The sequence below is a fragment of the Terrapene carolina genome, unplaced genomic scaffold (assembly GCF_002925995.2).
Source record: "Terrapene carolina triunguis isolate 2854851 unplaced genomic scaffold, T_m_triunguis-2.0 Scaffold132, whole genome shotgun sequence".
Taxonomy (NCBI): Eukaryota; Metazoa; Chordata; order Testudines; family Emydidae; genus Terrapene; species Terrapene triunguis.
Genome location: NW_020664483.1, coordinates 6,894,315 through 6,917,322, shown reverse-complemented (window position 1 = coordinate 6,917,322; position 23,008 = coordinate 6,894,315).

Genomic DNA, 23,008 nt, shown 5'->3' with positions numbered 1-23,008 from the left:
TTTTTTAAGAAAAAAGGCCAAAATAAAAACATATTCAAATGAAATATTTCAACTAATCTGAACCAGGTTTTTGGTTTTTGTTGTTTTTTCCGTTTGCAAATATTTTTGAGATTTCAACTTTTCATCCTGGCCTGCTTATCCAGTGATCAAGGGAATTGTACAGTGCCAAGGGTGAGACAAGAAACCATACACTGTTACCTACTGTGCTCTAAACAGCCCTGGTATGGCAGTCGATGGTTTGGAATTTACCACCTGGGAACTCTGCATAGCCTTCTAAAAGCCCTCCCTTTCTACAGGTAAGAAGGGCAGTATCCCTTTAGCCGTCACTTTACTCATTTTGGCATGAAACAAGACCCTGGAATAGCTAAAATGAGACAGAATTCTGTATTCTTGGATCGCTCCAAGAGGTAGCTTGGTCCCTTGTTCCCTTCGTCCCTCCCTGACCTTTCAGATGGATAGTTGCGGTGCTTTTGCTGCTGCTCGGCCCCTGAACATCTGCCCTTACTCTGACAGATTCAGGTGGAAGGTGTCTTCCTTACTGTGTGTAAAGTAGATAATAACAGATCCTTGACATCTTCATGAAGAAAAGCCCTCATCTGTGGTCTCCTTTGGATTTGCAACCAAATGAATCTACTGCCATTGTAGATAATTAGAGCCAGAAGATTCTGAAAAAAAGTCTCTTTGAACATTCATTTGAATTCATTAACTCTGACCACATGTGGGCATCCTTTTTATTTGCTATTCACCAACCATCAGGATTCAGACTGCTGTACAAATTAGTTTTTGAATTGTTACTGTTGCTGGAGTGAATTTATATATTTTAATCTCAGAAGGGACAATTGTGATAATCTAATTTGACCTCCAGCATAGAAATTGATCCTGTAATTTCCGTAGGGAATTATTATTTCCTACTATGTAAATTGAACATTATCAAGTCCAATAATGTGTGGTTGAACTAGAGGATATCTTTTAGAAAGACATCCAGTCTTGATTCCAAGTGATGATAGATTTACCACTTCCCTGGGGAAACTGTTCCAATCATTAATTACATTTGCTGTTTTTTTTTTTAAGTGTCTTGTTTCCAATTCAAATTTATTCTAACTTTAGCTTCCAACCACTGGATCTTATGTCTTCATTTGATTAAAGAGCCTTTAATATCAGATAACTTCTCTCGTAAAGGTCTTTATAGACCCCAGTTCAAGTTGGTCATTTTTTTTTCACTTGAAAAGACTTTTCCTTATAAAATTTCCTCCTTATGAAAATAAAAATGTATGTAGAATATTGTTGATGTCAAAATTTTTCACTTTTGTGAAAAAGTCTTTTAAAAAACATTTTTGCACTAATGTATCAAAACGGTTATCAAAAATTTTCATTTACCAAAAAGTGTCATGTTTTCAATACATTTTTTTGGGGGGGGGGGGGGGATACTGAAAAAAATTGTGAAATGTTTTGAGAAAATAGGTCAGTTTCAAATACTTTGATACAAAAACTTAAAAATTGTCACAAATTGGTTTGCATATTTTGATCAGTTCTAACCACACTCAAGTTGCCTATTTGCCGTCTAGACTTTGTGGGCTAGAATTTTAAAATCATAAAGTCCTTGTGCAAAACACATGAGCGTTTGTATGCACTCTTACAGCAAATACGCCATCCAAATACTTGTTTTCTCATGCAAATGCCTTTTCCTTTAAACATTTCAGATGCTTTTTTCCTTCTACTATCTAAGCACTAAGGAAAATTAGACAGACAAGGTGGGTGAGGTAATATCTTTTATTTGACAGAGCTCTGTGTAAGCTCAAAAGCTTCTCTCTCTCACCAACGGAAGTTGGTCCAATAAAAGATATTGCCTCACCCACCTTGTCTCTCTAATATCCTGGGGCCAATAGGGCTACAGCAACACTGCATACTAAATAAAATGTCTTTTGGAGAGGATCCACGTATAAGTTATACCTGAACATCAAGGTGAAATTCCCACCTCTTGTTGTTTTGTTGTGGGATTTTTATACTGTCACTCATTAACAAGTTAGAGAAATTATCAGAAGTATTCTCTATCTGTAAACATTTCCCCCCAATCTTTTTTCTGAAGCACGCCATTAAAAACCAAAAGGTTTTAGCCAATCATCTGCAGGAAGAAATGACTGAGACGATGTTTAACTCATATGCCAGGAAAGGAACTGGTCAGTTGACTAGAAAGCATATGTTTGTAAAATACAGCTGTAAAAGCCAGACATTTTCCTGTTTCTTCCGGCTTTTGAATTTTCAGAAACTACAGAAACTAGCTGTTTCCCTGATTAATTATTCTTAATAAAGATTTTATTGGGTTACAGATTATTTTCCTTGGGCCTTGCAGGTAGTGTTAAACTTTTTCTTTTTTTCTGTAATTTAAGAATGTATTTTTCATGACTGCAAGTGTGTTATTCATCCAATAAAATCTGATGGGGGTGGAATTTACAAAAAGTTAATCTGAGGGAAAACTGTGATATTATTTGCTCTTTGATTGGAATGGGGAAGAAGAGAGGCTAAATAAACCAAGCCATTCCATCCTATTAGTTCCAGTGTTTATGGATTTCCCATTGGTAATGTTTTGATGATTACTGTTAAGGGCTATGCTCTTTGAAATAGGAGAGAGAGAGAGAGAGAGCACGCAAAGAGGGTCTGCTGACAAGGTTTGCTTGATCATGGACCATTAAACACAAGGTTTTCTGTTTGGTTAAGTCATCTCTGCCAGCTAACCTTTCTAGACTGTCTCTTCCACTTCCACTGCAACACCCTCATTTCGATCCGACCTGCCAACATCTTGCATCAAAACACACTAGATTTTTATTTTGCATTAAATAACATACATTTGCATAAAATACCACTTGATGGTAGCAAGGGCTCCAGTTCCTCCCAGTGAATCAATGTTGTGCCTCCCCAGCCCAGAACGAATTAAGTTTGTACTCCTCCCTCCCCTCCCCCCCCCCGCACAGCTCACATCTGGCCCAGCCTGGAGCCCTACGTCAGCTCTGCCCCCGCCAGCTGCACATCTGCCCCCCCCCCCTCAGCACACCTCTGCTTCTTCTGCAGTGGTGAATGTTTTTTCACATACAAATCTTGAGGCCTGGGGTGGGGAGAGGCAAACCCAGGGGTTCTTCACACAGACACACATATACAAGGCAACTTATGGGGCTTTGCACCCCTCTCTGCTTTTCCCAGGGAGGCAGGAGCAGACAGGAGCTGGGGCTGCCCATGAATTGCATTAGGGAGTAGGTGGGTTCTTCATTTGTGTGTATTTGTTTCAGTGTTACAAGGGGGCGGGGCAGGTAGGTCAAGTTAAAAATGAGCCCTTTGCCACAGTTTGCACAGGAGGAGACAACAGGGCGCTTTCTGCTTCCCCCTCCTCACTTGTGTTTGTGTTGTTGTTTTTTCGTTATTTGCTTCTCTCCCGTCCCCTATCCAAATGCTCCTCTGGATTGCCAGATCTGATGGGTTGCCTTCCAAGGGAAGGGAATAGGGAAGGCCGGCAGTCAGTCAAACGGAGGTATTTCTGCCTGTATACTGATGGATTTCCCCCACTGATACTTAGTAGGGTCTGAAAACCCATAGGGTGCATTTTTTTAAAAATACCCCTTCGCCCTGCTGAGTGCCACCCAGAGAGCCTTCTTACGGCACTCGCCTTACTCTTGTTGGACAGCCCTTTAAAAGCCCTGGGGCAACTGGTGTACATTTTTATAACTCCATAGGCTGCAGTGGAACAAAGACAATTTGCACCAGAAGGGGGCTCTCCCCCTATGCACAAGGGCAGGTGGGGGCTCAGGTTACCCTTTCTTTTGCCATTTCAAATGCAGACCCAACAAGCAGGGGTTTGGCTGCACGTTGGAAAAGAGGCTTTGGGCGGAAGATAATGGTGCAAACTGCTATTGAAAAGCTCTCTGGGTTTGGTATCCGTTCCATTCCTACCGGATGTCTCATATCCATATCACCAAAATACACCTTTAATTATGGTGTTTTAAAGTCTTTAATTAAAGACCCTCAACAGGCAACCTTGTCCAATCTGAGGAGACAAGGCAACGACTGAACTGGCTAAAGCAACCCAGGAAGAACAGGGAGTCTTGTGGTTAGACATGGGACTGAGACATGAGACCAGGTAGGTTCTTCTCCTGTCTCTGCCATTGAATCTTTACAAAACTTTTTATTAATAATTGGGCTGGAGAGAGCTCTGACCCCTAATGTCATCTGCCCAAGTCACTACACCTCAACATAGTGATTTCAACAGTGGAAAACTGGCCCTTCCATGTCACCAATCCCTAGAGACATCAAGTCCCTGCTTAGTACTGGAATGGCAAATATATTATCCATTCATTCAGCACAGTTTTTAGGCCTTGAAATGGTTTGACTTGCACAGGGCTCTTCTTCTCCCAAGCAGCACCTTCTTCTAACCCTCTTTTTCTTTCTCTCATGGGTACATTTCCACAATAAAATGGTTAGGGTGGAACTCACCAAAGGGAACTGTTAAACATAGTCTTAAATGTTCTTTATTTTACTGTGTTCAGTCTGAAAAAATATGGTATGGATGTTGTTTGGGGATGCAAGTGTCTTATTTGGAGGGGCAGGGAACTAAGAAAACAAACGGGAAAGTTTGCTCACCATAATCTCGCTAACTAGATTGAATTCTTGGTGCAGAGTTGGGAACCAGGCATTGGAGTTTGGGCTGAGATTTCTGGAACTGGGGGTTGCCTGTGTTCTGTTTTGTGACCACCTCTGCTCAGGGACGGATGCAGCATAATGTAAATAACAAGTTACACTGAAAAGCTACCCAGACTCCTTGTCACTGATTTCTCCTTCATGGAAAACTGACCTGCAAGGCCCTGAAACACACTACACTTCAGCAGAGGGGCAACAAGACTGTAAGTGCTTTGTATAGTCCCGGTAGTGCACAGTGGAGGCCTGGTCAGTCACAGGGGTCCTAGGCTTGATGGTATCACAAATCGTATGTGAACATGAACTTGACGCGAAACTCTTCCGAGATAGAACTTCTTTAGAAAGAGCAAACAAAAGTTGCTTTTCCTAAAACAGTTTCAGAAGCCTTTCCCTGATGTGTGGTTTTTAAAGTGGTAATTCTAGGTTGTGGTGTTTTACATAGGTCATGTTATATGTCTTTCCGATATATTTTGGAGTATTTTTACTCCTCACACAGCACCTACAGCCACATAATTGGGTTTAACGTGCACTTCTTTGAACCCACAGCGCAGAAAATTAAAGGGCAAGTACAGATGCAATCCGCCCAACAGGCATAATAGGCTGACGTGAATGCCTGTTAGCACCCAATAGAAACAATGGAGTTGCCCAATTCCTGCACTCCGACTCTGCTGAATTATAATGAGGAGCAGTTGGTACATGCTGGTACTCCTAAGGCTACCCTGGAGGAAGAACAAGAGTTGAAATTGCCAGTGACCCAGTGCAGTGTGTGTAGGTGAGTCCCAGCCACAACGTGCTGTAGAGAGATGCGCATGATACAGCAGGCTGAGAAAATCACAGAGAAATGTGCTGATTAACTCTAAAGGGAGAAATGGGAAGCATGAGAGAGGAGGGTCAATAAGAACTGTTGAGCACAGATGCTTCATTCATCTGCTGCAAAGTTGCTAATGGGACAGGACGAGAGATTGGACATTTATGTGAATAAGACTATCCAGAGTTATAACCGACCAACCACCTCATGCTTCAAGGTTTAAACCTATCTCTAGCTATTAGAGATCAGGATGACAGCTTCATGGGGAGCAGGGGAAGATTATCTGACATCTGCCTATTGTGGAGTCCCTTACACCTTCCTCTGAAGCATCTCAGGCTGACCACCATCAGGGACAAGCTATTAGAGTAGATGGACCATAGGTCTAATCCAGTCTGGCAATTCTTCTAATTAATTCAGAAGGAGGAAACCAGCTCTATGGAATTCATTACAATATGAGGACGAGACCTTTTGTTTACCACATGCCCATATACTGGCAGAATATGGGATCTGGGAATATAAAAACCTAGAGAAATTTTTAAACATAGATGCATCCCTTGCAACATGTTACACCCTATCAGATGCAAAGATCTGGCTGTTGTCTTCCATAACTGGTTGACAAAAATATGTGGTGTATTGTATTTGAAATCCTTGATTTCAAATAATTTTTGTGTGCAAAACCTCTATTGAGAGAGAGAAAGCGATGGGATGCAAAACAGTCAAGCCCTAGGAGAGCCTGTCTTCATTAATCTCTGGCCCTTGCAATCCTTCCCTAATGGAGAGTTCTCCTATTATCACATCTTTTGCCAGCATGCCATTCTAGGAACAGGCCCTTTAAATATGGCAGAGACAAGCAGTTGCTTGACCAGAGCTGGTCAATTTCCCTACATTTGATTTTTCAATGAAATTTTTAACTGAGATTTCAAGAAAAAAAATTGATGGAAAAACATTCTAAATATTTGCAATTATTTTCCTTTGCATTTTCATCCAGCTCTTAAGGCCAGTTGTAGATAGCTGGATGCTGAAGTCCTTCCCCAGGCAGTTACTCATGTCTTCTTTAGGCAAAACTCCATCCCGTTGACTCAATGAGAGTTTTGCTTTAGTAAAGACTTCTGTGCATCTATAAAAATGGAGTGGCAGACATCCATCTCAAAAGACGATGTCAGCACCAAAAGCAACTCAGTTACTATGTGTCATGCTGTAGCATACTGAGTGGCTAAAAAGTTCAGTTCTCGAGTGACAGTCCTTGCCACAAATGTAAGACGCAGGCCAGAGGACACTGGCGCTGGAGGTCTGCTGGACTTTCCTCTTCACGTGCACGCTGTCTCTCTCTCTCTCTCTCTCCCTCCCCTCTTTTCGGCCTCTTTGACTAGCTGGCACAGCACAGCCCTCCCACGGAGCCTGTTGCTAGCTGCATCTTCCCAGCTTTCCGCGTCACTGTTGAAAGTTTTCAAGTCCCTCTTGCAGACATCCTTGAACCTGAGCCTAGGTCAGTGCAGTACCCTTGAGGCAGCCACAAGTTCTCCACGCAGGAGTTCCTTTGGAATGCGTCCATCGTCCACCCAGTACAGATGACCAAGCCAACAGAGATGCCTGTGTTTTTTTTGAGAATAAGACAGCTGATGATAAGAGAAGCACAGATGACCATTTGGATGAATACCTTAGGGACACAGCTCTCTCTCATTCCTGGCCTTTCACCACCCGACAGTGTGAACTTACAGCTGGAAGACAGGCCCAGGGTGTCCGTTATTGAGGTGACTAATTCCCATTGATTTCCAACGGAGGTGGGATAATCTGCCCCCCATGAAGGTCATATGGTGCCTAAATACCTTTGACAATCTGGGCCTTAGAGCTCTATGGAAGTGATAACTAGACCACGGGTAGTGCTTTGCATAGCATTAGCAGCTAGGAGTGGTGCCATGACAGTTCTATAGTGCATCTGCTGTCAACAATTCTTGATTAGCATTTGAATGTTTGTGGTCCTATCCAACCAGGCCACCACTTTTTGCCCTGGCCATATCATGTTCTACAAAGGCATATGTCTGGAGAATATTAGAGCAATGCTAGCCATGTAATATACAGTTCTTGGATTTATGCTCCTAAAGTAATACAGACCTCAAGGCCAAGTAATTCATCTCACAGGGTAAATATTTTTTTACAAGGAGTTTCCTTCCAGCCAGTTTTTCATCTGCAGAAAGTGTTTTGAGGGAATAAAACCATAACCTACCGAAATTTGCAATGACATTTTAAACACGTGGACAGAGCAGCAGAAAAGTAACTTAAGAGATGGTACAGGGCAGAGTCGGGTAATTAACATAAGGCAGTCAGCAGCTATTCTACTCAAATGTTATCCCAGTTGATAATATAACTTCGCTTGCATGCTATAGGCTGGCTCCATGCTGTGCTGTTGTTCTTTCATGGTATGATGGAGTGTCTGCCCCACACTAGCCCATAAAGGGTTAATAGAACCCTCGGGAGGCTGCGCAACAGGCAGACAATGGGAGAAGAACCTAGGGAGGCTGGGCAGGAGGAGACAGCCAATTGGAGAGGGCTACGAGGAGCAGCCAATCAGGGCCAGGCAGGCCCATATAAGAAGAACTACAGGGCACAGCAGGTCAGTCACTCCTTGGAGCTCAAGGAGGGAGGAGGACTGGCTGCCTTGCAGGCGGAGGGGGGAGGGCAGGTAGCAACTTGGACAGAGCAGTGCTGGGCAGGATCAGGGGAGCGAGAGTGAGCTCCCGGGTGACTGCTGTCTCAGGGTCTCAGCATGTCAAGGGCAGAGAAGGTGCTGGAGATGCAGGGAAGTAGACTGTGGGGTTGGAGGGGACGCGGGACGTGGCTGCCATCTACAGGGTCCCTGGGCGGGGACCCGGAGTAGTGGGCAGGCCTGGGTCCCCGTCCCTCCCTGCACCCACTCACTACTGAGGAAGTGGCGGGACAGTGGACTACAGTTCCCCCGGAAGGGGGGAGAACGCAGGGTGACACAGCCAGAGGGCTGTGTCCAGAAGGGGACACTGTGTTCGTTGGGCAACTCGCATCCTGGAGCAGAAGTGACAGCGACGAGACGTTCCCAGATGAGTGTGCACGGGTGTACTAAGCTAATTCCCAGGACAGCCAGCAGGAGGCGCCACAGCGTGGAGTCGAACCCCGTCACACATGGCATTGAAAGAGCAAGCTGGAAATGGTGGAGAGTGATGTCATGGGACATGAAAAGAATGTTCCTCTTACCATACCTGTTGTTCAACAAACCTTTGTTCTTTGATTACTTATGGGCATTCATCTTAGGCCATGTCCACACTACAAAATTATGCTGACCTAATTTACGTCGGCGTACAGCTGCTGCAGTTAGTACATTGCTTGTGCATGTGCACGCTATGCTCCTTGTGAGGATGCACACCGCTGACACAAGGAGTGCATGTATCAATGCAGAGAGCAGTGCACTATGTGTAGTATCCCACTGTGCAACTTCCCACCATCCAGCACGGAGTGTTTTAGGAAGTTTTTGCAGTGCCTGAGGGGGCCGAAACAAACCACACAAAGGTGATTGGGAACATGGGGTCAACTTCCCATAATGCAGTGTTCTCCATCCCATAATAATTTCATCTGCAGCCCATAATATTTTGCACCTTCTTTTCAAAATCTGCATGTACCTCCTCGTTGTCGGCCATCTCTGACGGGAGCCTGGAGCCTGCACAGCTCTGCACTAGTGTCATGAGCGTTGCAAGCACTGGACACCTGATCCTTCAGTATTTGCAGAGGCACATGAGGCGCCGTGGGAACATTTTTTTTTTTTTTTTCTTGGAGGCTAGATTGCTGTGGGACATAGAAAGAAACAATTCAAGGTTGTTGTTGGCATTCACAGAGCAGCTGGAGATGGTGGAGCGCTGGTTCCAGGCCTGAGAAACAAGCACTGACTGGTGGAATCTGATTGTCATGCAGATTCCTAATGATGAGCAGGGGCTGCAGAACTTTCAGATGCATGAGGCCACATTCCTGGATCTGTGTGCCAAATTCACCCCAGCTCAGGGACACCAAAATGAGAGCTGCACTGAAAGTTGAGAACCAAGTGGCAATTGCACTGTGGAAACTTGCAAGACCAGATTGGTACGGGTCAGTCAGGAATCAATTTGGAGTCTGGAAATCCACTGTTGGGGCTGTTGTCATGCATATGTGCAGGGCCATTAATTGCTTCCTGCTATGCAGGACTGTGACTCTCAGCAACGTGCAGGACATGCTGGATGGTTTTGCACCAATGGGGTTCCCAAACTGCGATGGGGAGATAGATGGGATGCATATCCCTATTTTAGCACCAGACTACCTTGCTTCAGAGTACATCAAAAGAAAGGCCTACTTTTCTATGGTAATGCAAGTGCTGGTGGATCACCAGGGACTCTTTACCGACCTCAGTGTGGGCTGGTCAGAGAAGGTGCATGATGTGCACATCTTTAAGAACATAGGACTGTTCCAAAAACTGCAAGCAGTGACTTTCTTTTCTGACCAGTAGATTACCACTGGGAATGTTGAAATGCCAATAGTGATTCTGGAAGACCCAGCCTACCCTTGCTCCGATGGCTCATGAGGAGAGCCCTGCATGGATACAAAATTTGTATCCACATCCAATCTGCAATCCAAAAATATGGTCCCCGGATATAAAGCAGATATCCACAGATATAAAATTTGGATCTGCATCCATCAGCCATCTGCAAACATGGTCCGTGGATGCAGATTTCCGCAAATATAAAGCGGATACCTGTAGATTTTTCAGGGCTCTACTCATGAGGCCATACACTGGCCACCTCAACAGCACCAAGAAGTGCTTCAACTGCAGGCTCAGTAGGTGCAGAATGCCAGTTGAATGTGCCTTTGGTCATCTGAAGGGTCGCTGGCATTGTTTACTTACCAGACTGGTCCTCAGTGAGAAAGATATCCCAATGGTTAGAGCTGCCTGCTGTGGCCTACACAATATCTGTGAAGCAAAGGAAGAAAAGTTTCTGCCGAGGTGGTGGGCCAAGGTGGTGTGGCTGTCTGCTGAATTTGAACAGCTAGATACAAGGGCTATTAGACCTCAATGCAGAGCTGTACAGCTTAGGGAGACTTTGAAAGACCATTTTAATATTAAGTCAGAGTACTGTGTGTTCTACCTGGCCTTGCTCGTTTGTGGCCTGGTATGAATCTTGTAATTGCTGTGTATGTAGGAATTTAACATTGTCAATGCACCTATTAATATTGTCTGTGAATGATGCTGTGGGTTCTGCGACAAAGTGAAGTAACAGGAAATTGATGGATATCAGACCAGCTCAGCACCAGTCAGCAGATGGTGTGAACTCATAACAATGACTCTTGTTCCAAACAATAGAATTTTATTCTGTAACGTGAACCAGACAATTAAAAAAAAATCATTTAAAACCTTATTAAGGGAACAGAATTTTACGAAGAGGAAACACTCCATTTCAGGTACACATACGTCTACCGTGGCTTTCACAGATCAGTATACGTGCAGCTGTGATTGTCTTCAAGGCCCCATCCCCACCCCCCCAGATGGAGTGGTAGGGTTAGTGCACCGACCCCTGATGCCACATGGAATGTTGAGGGGGGTGTATAGGGAGGTCCAAATATTGAGTTATCAATGGGCTGCTGAGGGAGGCGATCCTGGGATTGTTAAACCCGCAGGTCCACTTGAACCTGAAGCATTTGTGTTTCCTGCCTGAGAAGTATCGTCATGTCCTGGTGCATCTCCCTCTCCTTTTCCTGCTGGGACTCCTGGGCTTTCCCCTCTTTCCTTCTCCAGGCTGTCAGCAAGGGAGATCCTCCAGGCTCCGGTCTCCTTCTCTGATGCAGCACAGGCTTGCCGGATCTCCTGGACATGACATCCCAAGTCCTCTACTTTCTCCTCCTTATCTGGCTCAGGCACGCTGTGGGTGTGGAGGGGGAGACCCTGAAGGCTGCAACGGCAGCAGCTGCAGACACAACACACACAGGTACCACTGTCAGTGTGTTCATGATGGAAATTGAAAGTGAGGATACTGAACCCTCTCCCCAAAAGTTGTAAACGTTGGGACTGAGAGAGCATGGCCCCAGTCAGCACCAGCCATGGGGAGTTTGGCCCGGGGGGCGGGTTGGGGAAATGAGGGGGGAACAGTGCACTGACATGATTCTAGTTGTATAGGGCAATGGGATGAATACTGGTCCCGTTTTCCGCTGGCGGTGGCCATTTTAGCTGATATCCCACTCCTGAGACTAACAGAGGCAGAGAGAGCACAGCTGCTGCTGGTGTCATGAGGCCCCCTGGGCCCGTGTGCTGCAGAGCTGCCTGCTGACGTAATCATTGAATGGCATGGGAAAGTGTCCTACGGCGGCAGAAGAAATAAGGCAGCCCTCCCCTCCCCCGAAAGCTTCACCAGAGGATTGCAAGTACAGTTTCATCGAGATCTCTATGGAGGATTCACAAGACCTCCCAAGGCACGTAAACAAACTGCTCCGTGTGGCCCCCTCTGCCTAACTCTAGCCTCTCTCGGTTGTTCCACCACCTCTTCTAGCACAAGTGAAAAAGAGCAAATCTACAGATGTAGCCTGCTACTTTGGAGGGGCCATCCTGGTAATTTCAAAGCAAACAGCATACTTACCAGAGGGTCCTTCCCCTGCATCAGGCTCACCCGTGCTCGACTGGCGGGACTGTGGTGGAGTCAAAAAAAAATATGTCCTGGCTCACTGTGCAACTGGGTCCCCTGTCCCCCATACTCCTCCTCCTCGCTTTTCACAGCAGGGGCCTGTGATTCTCCTCAGAAGATGCTCTTCGGTGGGGGGGGTCACCGTCAAGAATGGCATGCAGCAGGTCTGCGGCTACTCACCAGATCAATTGTTGGCCTCCTTGGCCTTATGATATGCCTCCTGCAGCTCCTTGGCTTTCACGTGGCACTGCTGATGGTCCATGTTGTAGCCCTTCTCCTGCATCCCTCCTGCATCCTTCTGTGGCTGGATCGGACCTGTGCCTGCACAGCCTCTTCTCGGTACAAGCCCAGGAGCTCCAGCACCTCCTGTGTACTCCAGGCTGGAGCAGGTCTTAAGCGTATAGCTGGCATGGTGAGCTGGGTTGCTACACTCAACAATGGAGAGCTGCTAGGTGTGCTCACCAAGCCGGGCAACCAGGAAAAGCAATATCACAAATTTGTAGGGCTTCAAAGGGGAGGGACAGCTTCCTGTCTTCCTTACCCCTGGGCAGTGGCGTTCACAATGGTGAGCAGAGCGGTCAGTGTGGGGCATTGTGGGACAGCTTCTAGAGGCTGGTAGCAATCAATGTAAATAACACCGTGTCTAGACTATCATTGCGTCGACCTAACTACATTGACCCTGACTACGCGGCTTGGGTTGGTGGTGTTATTAAGTTGGCGTAGCAGGGCACTTATGTGGGCGAGAGCCATATTTCAGTGTCGGCACATCCACAGCTAAGTCAGCGTAAGCTGCCTTGCGTTGACCTAGCCATGTAGTATAGACTAGGCCTCAGTTGTGCAATATCATGACACTGTATATACAACATATATTGAAATCTCCTGGGCTCTGTTTGTCTGGTTTTGTTTGGATTTTAGGGCTTTTCCCATTCTGACTATGGCACAGGGCCTGAGACGGAGGTACGAATTCTATGAATTAGGAGATACTGAAATGCAAATTGACGAACTCCTTGGCAAATTGAGTCTGGAACACACCCACCAGTTAAAGTCACCTCCAACAGTAAAACATTCTAGGCTCAAGTAAGTAGTAACAGAAAGTCAGACAAGATAAAAAGGAAATTCCTGAGTTAAGTTAGTCACAGGGGGAAAGATTGGAGTATAAATTGCGATAGCTCCATGAAGTCAATTTGCACCAGCTGAGGATCTGGCCCTTTGTCTTGGATTCAGCCCATTTTGCTAACGTACTAAACAGCTGCAATACTCGTTCCCAGAATGGTGTGAACAAAGAACATGCAGTAGTGCCAGTGTTAGGCGCTGATCCTTCATTGGGATGCACTAGCTCTGTGTAAGCTGAGGGGTTTGCGCTGGTGGATCCCGATGAAGGGTCAGTGCCTTAGTTTAGACACACAGTCACTGTTGCAAAAGCAGTGCTGTTGTAATGGGACAGTGAAGAAAGTGAAAGCAGCCTCCTTCATGGAAAATGGGATCTTCATGATTAGTGCAGCCCAAACAATACTAAAGCACTCACGAGATTTGTATAACGCCCCTTAACTGACCTCTCGTCATCTGAAGTCCCAGGATTTTTTAAGTCAGCTGTCCAGACTGCAACGCCGATTGGTCAGTCATTGTTTCTTCAGTGTGTCAGCCACCCATCAGAATGGTCGCATGTCACACTCATTTTGCACTGGTGTAAATTCTTTGCACAAGGTGCAGGGCAATGGTGAATCAGGCCCTTAGAGTGCTGTTTTTCCAAACCTGAGCACCTAGTTCTCTCCTTGATCCAAAGTTATTTGATTCCAGTTATTTCAGTGTCCTTTGCGTAGCAGTGTTATGCTTACAGCAATAGACTCTGTTAATAACAAATCAGAAGAATAATTAATAATAATCGTAAGTACTGCACTAGTAAATATCTTGCCACTTGGTACCATTAGGTGGAGCTCTGTTACTTATTCTAATTTTCCTTCCCCTGAACTCATTAATTCCCTAGTATGATAGGAGACACAGGCCACCTTGCGTGTATTCAGAGTCACATCTTCTAACTTCAGGGATAAAAGTAATTTAAACCTGTGTAATGAGCCATGGTTGAATATAAATATACATATACTGACACCATGCTTATTGGTGGGGAACTGATTGTGGGGTGGGAGTGAGGCCAGAGTATGGGGCAGGGGGAATATGTGTGTGTGAGGGTTGAGGCCAGAGTATGGTGTGGGGGGAGTGGAGAGGCAGAGGAGGCCGGAGTGTGGTAGCAGGATCACATGGGGCCTTGTGTCCTGGTGTACCTAGGGCCCTAAATTGCCTCATCCAGCCACGTTTAGCTGTGAGAAAGTAGCAGATGGGGGCAGGGATAGCTCAGTGGTTTGAGTGTTGGCCTGCTAAACACAGGGTTGTGAGTTCAATCCTCGAGGGGGCCGTTTAGGGAAAAAAATCTGTCAGGAATGGTTCTTGGTCCTGCTAGTGAAGGCAGGGGGCTGGACTTAATGACCTTCTAAAGTCCCTTCCAGCTCTATGAGATAGTTATATCTCTATATATTATAGTCCCTGGAGTCATCCTCAACCCAGTGCATCAGTGTATTGCATATCCTTCCTAGGTGCTTGAGGTTCACAAAAGTTCAAGACTTATCTGCAGGGCATTTAGGATACACAGATGCCTCAGGCATTGGCTTGGATTTATGTTGTGCCTCATCTAAAAGGCAGTTGTCTAGTATTCGAGCTAAATGAGAGTTCCATTCCTCAGAACTCATGGACTAATAGAGCACTTAATAGACTAAAACAACATTCGGGTTTGCGTTTGGGATCAGATTTCAAACATCTCTGAAGTTCAGGTTTGCTCCAGTTCAGCATTCTGGTTCAGCCCAGACTGGGGATACATTTGGCCGTAGTAGCCAATGTTGGATCTAGGGTTGGATCCAGACTTCATGAACCATTCACAAAGGACAGGTATGTTCAGATTTGGTGTTCTACTTCAGGAGCATCTCTGGGAGATAGAACAGAAAGATGGGGAACCAGGATCCCCGGATTCTTTTTCCTTCACCCACACATTGTTGGGGTAGATGGAGGAATTGCTGAGTCACATTTATGAGTTGAGTTATGCAGGAAGTCAGGCTACATGATCATAATGCTCCTTTATGGCCTTAAAGTCTATGAATCTAAATTAAAGGGACTAATTTAATATTGCTCTGTGATAGGAATTTCTGTTTTGCTGCAACTAGTCTTTACAAAATACTTGGCAACTGGTGATATTCGGCTTCTGGGTTTCTATGCAGCACTGGACTTTTTCGGGAACTTCCATGTGTGAAGGCCTCTAAAAAACTCTGTGGAGCAGTGGGCCTCTGGAGAACTTCAGCACATGCAATATTTTGTATTGGACCCTTTCCAACCCTGTTCTATGTTGGTGTCGTGCAAAGCTACTTTGGAAATGTCACTCGGTTTCTTTTTATTTATTTTCAATGGCACTAGTTCTGAGTAAGGATCACTTCCCATCAAGGGTTCAATTTTCAAAAGTAGCCCGCCCATTATGGAAAAATCAAGCGACAGCTGGACAGTTGTAGCTGCTCAGATATTATGTGATGGGTGACAATATTGTTGGTCTAAGTTGGAAAATCACTGGCCTGTGTGACTACAGGAAGTCAGACTGGATGATCCCAGTGATCTCTTCTGCCCTTAACATCTATAAATCTAAGAACAGGGGTTAGAGACTGTTTGTTTTTGTTTGAAGATGTCCTGTGCTAACAACAAAATGATCACACCACTTTAAAGAAGAGAACAAAGCATACCTGCTTCCTGACTGAGAAGAACTGAATTTTATCCCAAAGCAAATTAAAATAGTCAAGTTATATAAAACTCTCAACAAGGTTTATAATGGAAATGTTGACTGACTCTTAAATATAGCAGTGCTGCCAGTTCTGCTGGAACAACAATTGCAATATCAGACAGGGGTATTAAAATATAAGCTAAGGCAAACTTTTAAAAATCCATTTTATAAATACTAGGAGAGAAGATCCTTGCACCGTTGACTGTCTCTCATCTTTTATCCACTCACTAGCTGCAGTTCAGAACAGCTCAGATTGAAAATTGGGACGTTGACAACAGTAACTGCCCCGGTAATAGCCTAGTTTAAGCATTGCCAACGGTCATTTTACTTTACTTTCAACTGCTTTGTTTTACATAAGAGTTTTACCTCTCATAAAAAGGGCAAAGCTGAGCCCACTTTACCAAGATGGAGATGCGAGAGTGGATCACCTACGCCAACGTTTTCAAACGGGGCGCTGTTTAGGCTCTTTAATAAAGGTGGCCTCATTTTCAGAGCTGCTGAGCAAGATTTCCCAATGGTTAGTGCAGTCAAAAACTGCAAAGGTACAGTTAGCGTGCCATCATTCAAAACGCACCTGCTTTTCTTTATATGACATTCATCAGCCACAGAGTGATACCTTGCATGGACTCCCATCCCATACATTCTCCTGCTTATATTCCTCTCCCCCCCCCCAATTTCCCACCGGTGATATCAACACTCTGCTCCTGGCTTTCACTGCTTCTCTTGGCACTGCTGTTGCAACATTCTGCCCTCCAGCCCATTTTTCATTGATAAGCCAAGCTGTTACTTCTCCAGTCTAATGACCTTTTCCAAACAGCTCCTCTCCCCTGCCCTTCCTCCCTTCCCGGGGGGCTCTTACTTCACTCTCTGGTGGTAGTATGAGGAACAAGGCGGGGACAAGCGATGGGCAGAAAAGTGTAATGACAACCTGGTGTGACATGAGCTACTGAATGGTATGGGCTAATACACTGACAAGGGGCTCAGGAGAGCTGGGTTCTATTGTTGTCTCTGCCACAGACTTTGTGTAAGACACACAATAATATTTCCACCCCCCTCTTGTCTATGTTGTCTACATAGACTGCAAGCTCTTCAGGACAGGTGCTATGTCTTATTGACTAGGTACATTGTCTAGCACAGTGGTTCTCAACCTGGGGTACATGTATCCCTGGGTGTACGTAGAGGTCTACCAGGGGATACATCAATTCATCTAGATATTTGCCTAGTTTTACAACAGGCTACGGAAAAAGCACTAGCGAAGTCAGTACAAACTAAAATTTCATACAGGCAATGACTTGTTTATACTGCTCTATACAGTATACACTGAAATGTAAGTACAATCTTTATATTCCAATTCATGCATTTTATAATTATATGGTAAAAATTAGAAAGTCAGCACTTGTTCAGTAATAGTGTGCTGTGACGCTTTTGTATTTTTAGGTCTGATTTTGTAAGCCAGTAGTTAAGTGATGTGAAACTTGAGGGTACACAAGACAAATCAGACTCCTGAAAGGGGTACAGTAGTCTGGAAATGTTGAGAGCCACTGCCATCTTGGTTGGGGCCTTTAATTGCTACTGTAATAATAATGAATGATAATCAGATTTGTGACTTCAATTGGAGTGTTCATGACTGATGTTTGTTAGTGTTCCTTAAATTACGCTTCATGTATTGTAAAAGGATTTTTACATGTTGTCACACCACAGTTAGCTTATATTTTGTAGAGCTATTATGCAGTTCTGTTCATCCTGACATTCACTATTGCTATTATGCTGCAGCTAAGTCTCTTAGACAATTCTTGTAAGGCTTGTTCGGCCTGTTTCAACAAGGTTATGAAACGCTAGCTGGTAGGTAACATTCCAAGGGCCAAATTCAGAAGTAAATTGAAGCAAGTCTAAATTCAGCGGAAATTTAAATGAGTGTAACTTATATATTTTTCCCAATCCTCTCAATGTGTCTGTTAAACAAACAAGTTCCCCTAAGACTTATTTACTTCGACTCCTTTAGCCTCGCAGGGCCAACTTCAAAGATGGTGTATAAGTGAGATCCCCTTGCATTCATTCCCTCAAAGCTACTTCCTGGCCCAAAATCTGGAATGTGTAAATTAGTAGCTCCTACTCTAAATTAGCTTATTTCTTCTTTTGGCTCCTCAGAGGAGCAACTTAAATTCCCTTTAGCTATTGGTAGAGTGGGTAGCTATAAACCAGTTTAATGCACACATCACTTATGAATTTGGCCCAGCATAATAACTCCAGGCAACACAAAGCTTACTGATGATAATATTGATATGTTGTCAAGCTCTTCATAAGATCCGGAGGGAATCCTTGATGTAAGAGAAACCTCTTGATAAAACAGATTAAATTGCTGGAGCCCAGCCATCCACCCACGCTATCTTTCATCATCCAGAATGGGCTCACTCCTGCTACTAAAATGAGCTGAAAAGTAGAACTGGGCACATCTTACTTCTAAGTTTGGGAACATTTGGAGTAGTTTGGAGAATGTGTACTGTGAAATGCTTGGGTGTCCCTGATGTTTTGTCCAACACCTAAAACTAAACATTGTTTTGATTGAAAATTAATTCAGAACACAGTGGTACGTGACCCAAAACTGATGATCCAAAAGAAAAAGCAACTGGCTTAAATTTTCAAAAATGGCTAGTGATTGGGGGTGAGTGAATTTTTGCATGGCCAAGCTGAGACACCTTAAAAGGGGTTTGATATTCAGAAAATGCTGAGTACCCACTCTCTACAACTCAGACCCTGTGGCAGTGCCTCAAACTGAGCACCCCAAAAATTGATGCATGTGGGATCACTAGTCCCTATGTTTAGCAGTGAGTAAACCTCAAAAGGAGGTTCAGCTTGGAATGGAGAGAAATCCAATAGTTTATCCAAAGCTGTCCTAACATTCTGGAAACAAGGTTGTACATTTTTATAAGAAGGGGTTTTCCCATGAAATTTGCAGTGCAGCCTGGTTCTAGCTAGGTCAAAAATTCCAAGATTTCTTCTTGCAATATTTTGACACATCCACTTCTAGTCCTAATTAAAGTCCACAGGAATGAAAACAAAGGAAAAATGAACCAAGCTTTCCCAACCTCACACTAAAAATCCATTCAGATTTGAATGGGTTCTTATTTTATCCAAACTAGCGTAAAATTTTACAAAGTGCCTAAGTGGTTTAGGAACCTAGGTCACATTTTCAAAACTGACTTAGAGACAGATTTTTAAAGATATTTAGATGACTGAAGATGCAGATAAGCACTTAGTGGGATTTTCACAAGTACCCAGGTGCCTAACTCCCATTGGACCTAGGTCCCTAAGTCACTTAGCTGCTTTTGAAAATGTTACACTACATCTCCAAATACACCACTGTTTATTTGGCCTCAGTCTTGCAATAACATAACCAGGGGCATAACTGTATGTTTGTGAGTAACAGTACCCACTGATTTCAATGGGCTATTCACGGGTGCAAAGTTACACACATGTTGAAGTGTTTGCAGGTTGGGGGCCGACATTTGGAATATGTCAGAGAGATTGTATGTGGTTTGTTGTTGCTCAGGCCTCAATTTGATGAAAATAATACTGTTTGCTTTACAGATTTTATGCTATAGTAGGTTACAAATCACACAGAAAAGCCAGGGTGGTAAAAGAAAGACAGATTCAGTTGGGCCAGGTTCTGTGGTCTGCTGAGTTCACCTTTCATCACTTACACAGCCCAAAGTGACCTTATAGAGGCTGAGGTCTCACCATTCTATCCCTGCCCCAGCATGAGCGGGCATGGTGAGGCCAAGCTCCACTATGCCAGATCCTCCACGGCCAGGAGCTCTGTTACAAGTGCTGGTTGTTCAAGTAGGCCCCCTGTTGCTCCAACTTCCACAGCAGTCAAATGACCAAGGACCAGGGAGCCGTGACCGGCTCTCTCCAGTGTCTGAGCTGTGCTTAGATGCAGTGCAGAGTTCAGGCCACTTGTGTTCAAGGCCACCCAGCTTTCTGACTTAGCATTGGCAAGAGAAGTCATTTGGATCAGAAATATGTGTCCTGGATAGTTGTCTCGGATAACGCCTGGCTGGGCAGCATAGTTGAATGAGGAGAGCATCTGAGAGGGATAACATAATGATGGAACGGGCAGGCAAATTGCTGTGGGAGTAAAAAGACAGTTCTCGGAAGGAGAGGGAGATGGAGTATTCTAGGTATAGGAGAGAGTTAGTAGGAGAACTGCCCAAAGTCACTTTACGGACTTAAGCACTTAGCTATGGTTTAGGAATTTGGATACCTTCACCTTAGTGTATTCTGATCCTGATCCTCTCCTATGTTCTGGCTGCTTTGCAGTGCTCTGGTGGGGCAAAGGGGCTGGAAAGCCAGCTTAACCGTGCCCTTCAGGATTTCCCTTGGGTAAGGGGAACCCCTGGATGGTGATGAATTGACATCCATCCCACAGGTGTAGTGCAGTGGAGGTGTTCTGTAGCGTGGGGAAAGATAGTGTTTTTGGGAAACCACTGTGTCTACAATCCATTTGGTACACAATTTATATAAGTGCCAGAAATCCTGTGCTGAAACTTTTGGTTATGCACTGATCTGATGACTAAATGTTTCACTGCCAAAAGTGCTGACATCTATATATGTAGCTTCCCAGTCTCTGGTGATTTAAGTATCAGTGACAGGTACGTCACCTGAATATTTAGGCTGAAACTCTCAAAGCTGCCTCAGGCAATTGAATGTCCAGTTCCCATCTCCAGTTCTCCATTTGCATCTCCTAGGTGGCTTTAAAAACCTGGGCCTTGATTTTCCATTAATTACGATGACATATTTTACTGCTAGAAATATTGTCACAGAATTGACCTGGTGATGACCAAATATGAAATAAACAAGCTTTTGGAGTGAGTGGCTGTATTGAGGACCTGCATGTAACACAAGGAGATTGGAGCGTATGCAGGTCTCTCCATGTGAACATTGAATTGGGTTACAGCATGAGGTACCGGCATTAAGAAAGGGTAGCTCAGCTGAGCAGAAATAGCAAATGCCAGTGGGAGAACTTGCACAGGAACAGTGAGACATAGTGGGAGAGTTGGTCTCCATGGTAAACATGAACTTTGTTTAAAACCAGCTGAGGATGGCAAAGTATGGCTCTCCCAATTCCCAGGCGAGCTCTAGCCAACATGGAAATACCAAGTTATGGGGTAGAATCATAGAAGATTAGGGTTGGAAGAGACCTCAGGAGGTCATCTAGTCCAACCTCCTGCTCAAAGCAGGACCAATCCCCAGCTAAATCATCCCAGTCGGGGCTTTGTCAAGCTGGGCCTTAAAAACCTCTAAGGTGCCCCTTGCCTATTATTTTTATCAATATTACGGTACCACCTAGAGATGCCCCAATGTGCTAGGCACTGCGTTGACACATAGAGAGGGACAGTTTCTGCCTGAAGAGCTTACATCCAACATAGACAAGATAGGCAAAGGGTGGGAGGGCAAACAGAGAGGAGAAAGGACTCACACAAGCTCACCGAGAAGGTCAGCGACAGAGCCATGTCTCCTGAGTCCCGGGAGTGGCAGTGCCCTATGCACTGAGTTGCTCTGCTTCTTCACCCTCCAGTATAGTTCCATGGACAGCGACAGGCTTTGCACCCGCACAGAACATCCTTCTGCCTCCAGTAAAAAGGCAACTCCCTACATGCTAATCTTCCTCCCACTATTTCACAAAACTATATCTGCAACGTTGGCAAATATTCAGCTAATTTCCCCACTGCCTGCTCACTCCCAGCCCCTGGAGCCTGGACATCCCCTGCCTCTCAGCTCACTGCTGTGCCAGCATTAGGGAGTATATAGGAGCTGCAAATTACTCCTACCCTCTGCTCCTTTGAGCAAGGGCAGAGCAGGGAGTGAGTTCTGGCTCCTGCATTCCCTCCCAGCAATGCACTCGTTCCTTGCTGTGTTCCTTGAGACTAGCTAGCCCTTGATGTCCCTGTGCCTCAGTTTTCAATCTGTACAGGGAAAGCAATAACACAATTCTTCCCCCTCACACAAGGGGGCTGTGGGGTTCAGTTTGTTTGTGGTTGTAAACAGGGGCGGCTCTATGTTTTTTGCCGCCACAAGCACAGCTGTCAGGCGGCTTTTGGCGGCATGCCTGCGGGTGGTCCGCTGGTCACGCAGATTCGGCGGCATGCCTGCGGGAGGTCTACCAGTGAACGTGGGATCGATCCCGGAAGTGCTCGCCATCGACGCCGGTACTCCAGCTCAGCGAGAGGAGTACGCGGCATCGACGGGGGAGCCTGCCTGCCGCATCTGGACCCGCGGTAAGTTCGAACTAAGGTACTTTGACTTCAGCTACGTTATTAACGTAGCTGAAGTTGCGTACCTTAGTTCGAAGTGGGGGGTTAGTGTGGACCAGGTCTTGGTTACTCCTGCACTGAGTCCAGTCACGTGTTCGGCTGAATCAGAAAGGTAACCAGTCTTAGAGGGATAGCTCAGTGGTTTGAGCAGTGGCCTGCTAAACCGAGGGTTGTGAGTTCACTTAGGAATCTGGGGCAAAAATCAGTACTTGGTCCTGTTAGTGAAGGCAGGGGGCTGGACTTGATGATCTTTCAAGGATCCTTCCAGTTCTAGGAGATAGGATATCTCCATCAATTTTTTTTTTTAAACTTGTAGACATTAAGAGATGGAGACTCCACTGCTTCCCTTGGCAGTTGGTTGCAATGTTTAGCCACGTTCACTGGTAAACATTGGTGCCTTATTTCTCATTTGAATATGTGTGGCTGTAACTTGCAAGTCTTGGTTCTTGTTCTGCCTTTCTCTGCTAGATTGAAGAGCCCTTTAGTACCCAATATTTTCTCCCCATGAAGATACTTCATACACTGTAATCAAAGCATCTTTCGATCAGCTAAACAGATTGAACTCTTTAAGACTCTCAGTATAAGGCAAGGTTGGGCCATGCCTGCTTTTGTGATTACTTTCCCCGAATATTCCAGGGATGAAATTTTAGTCACATAAATGCTGACGGTGAGTGGAATTCAGCCCCGTGCGGCGAGCCAGCACATGGCTTATGCACCATTTAAGTCCTAT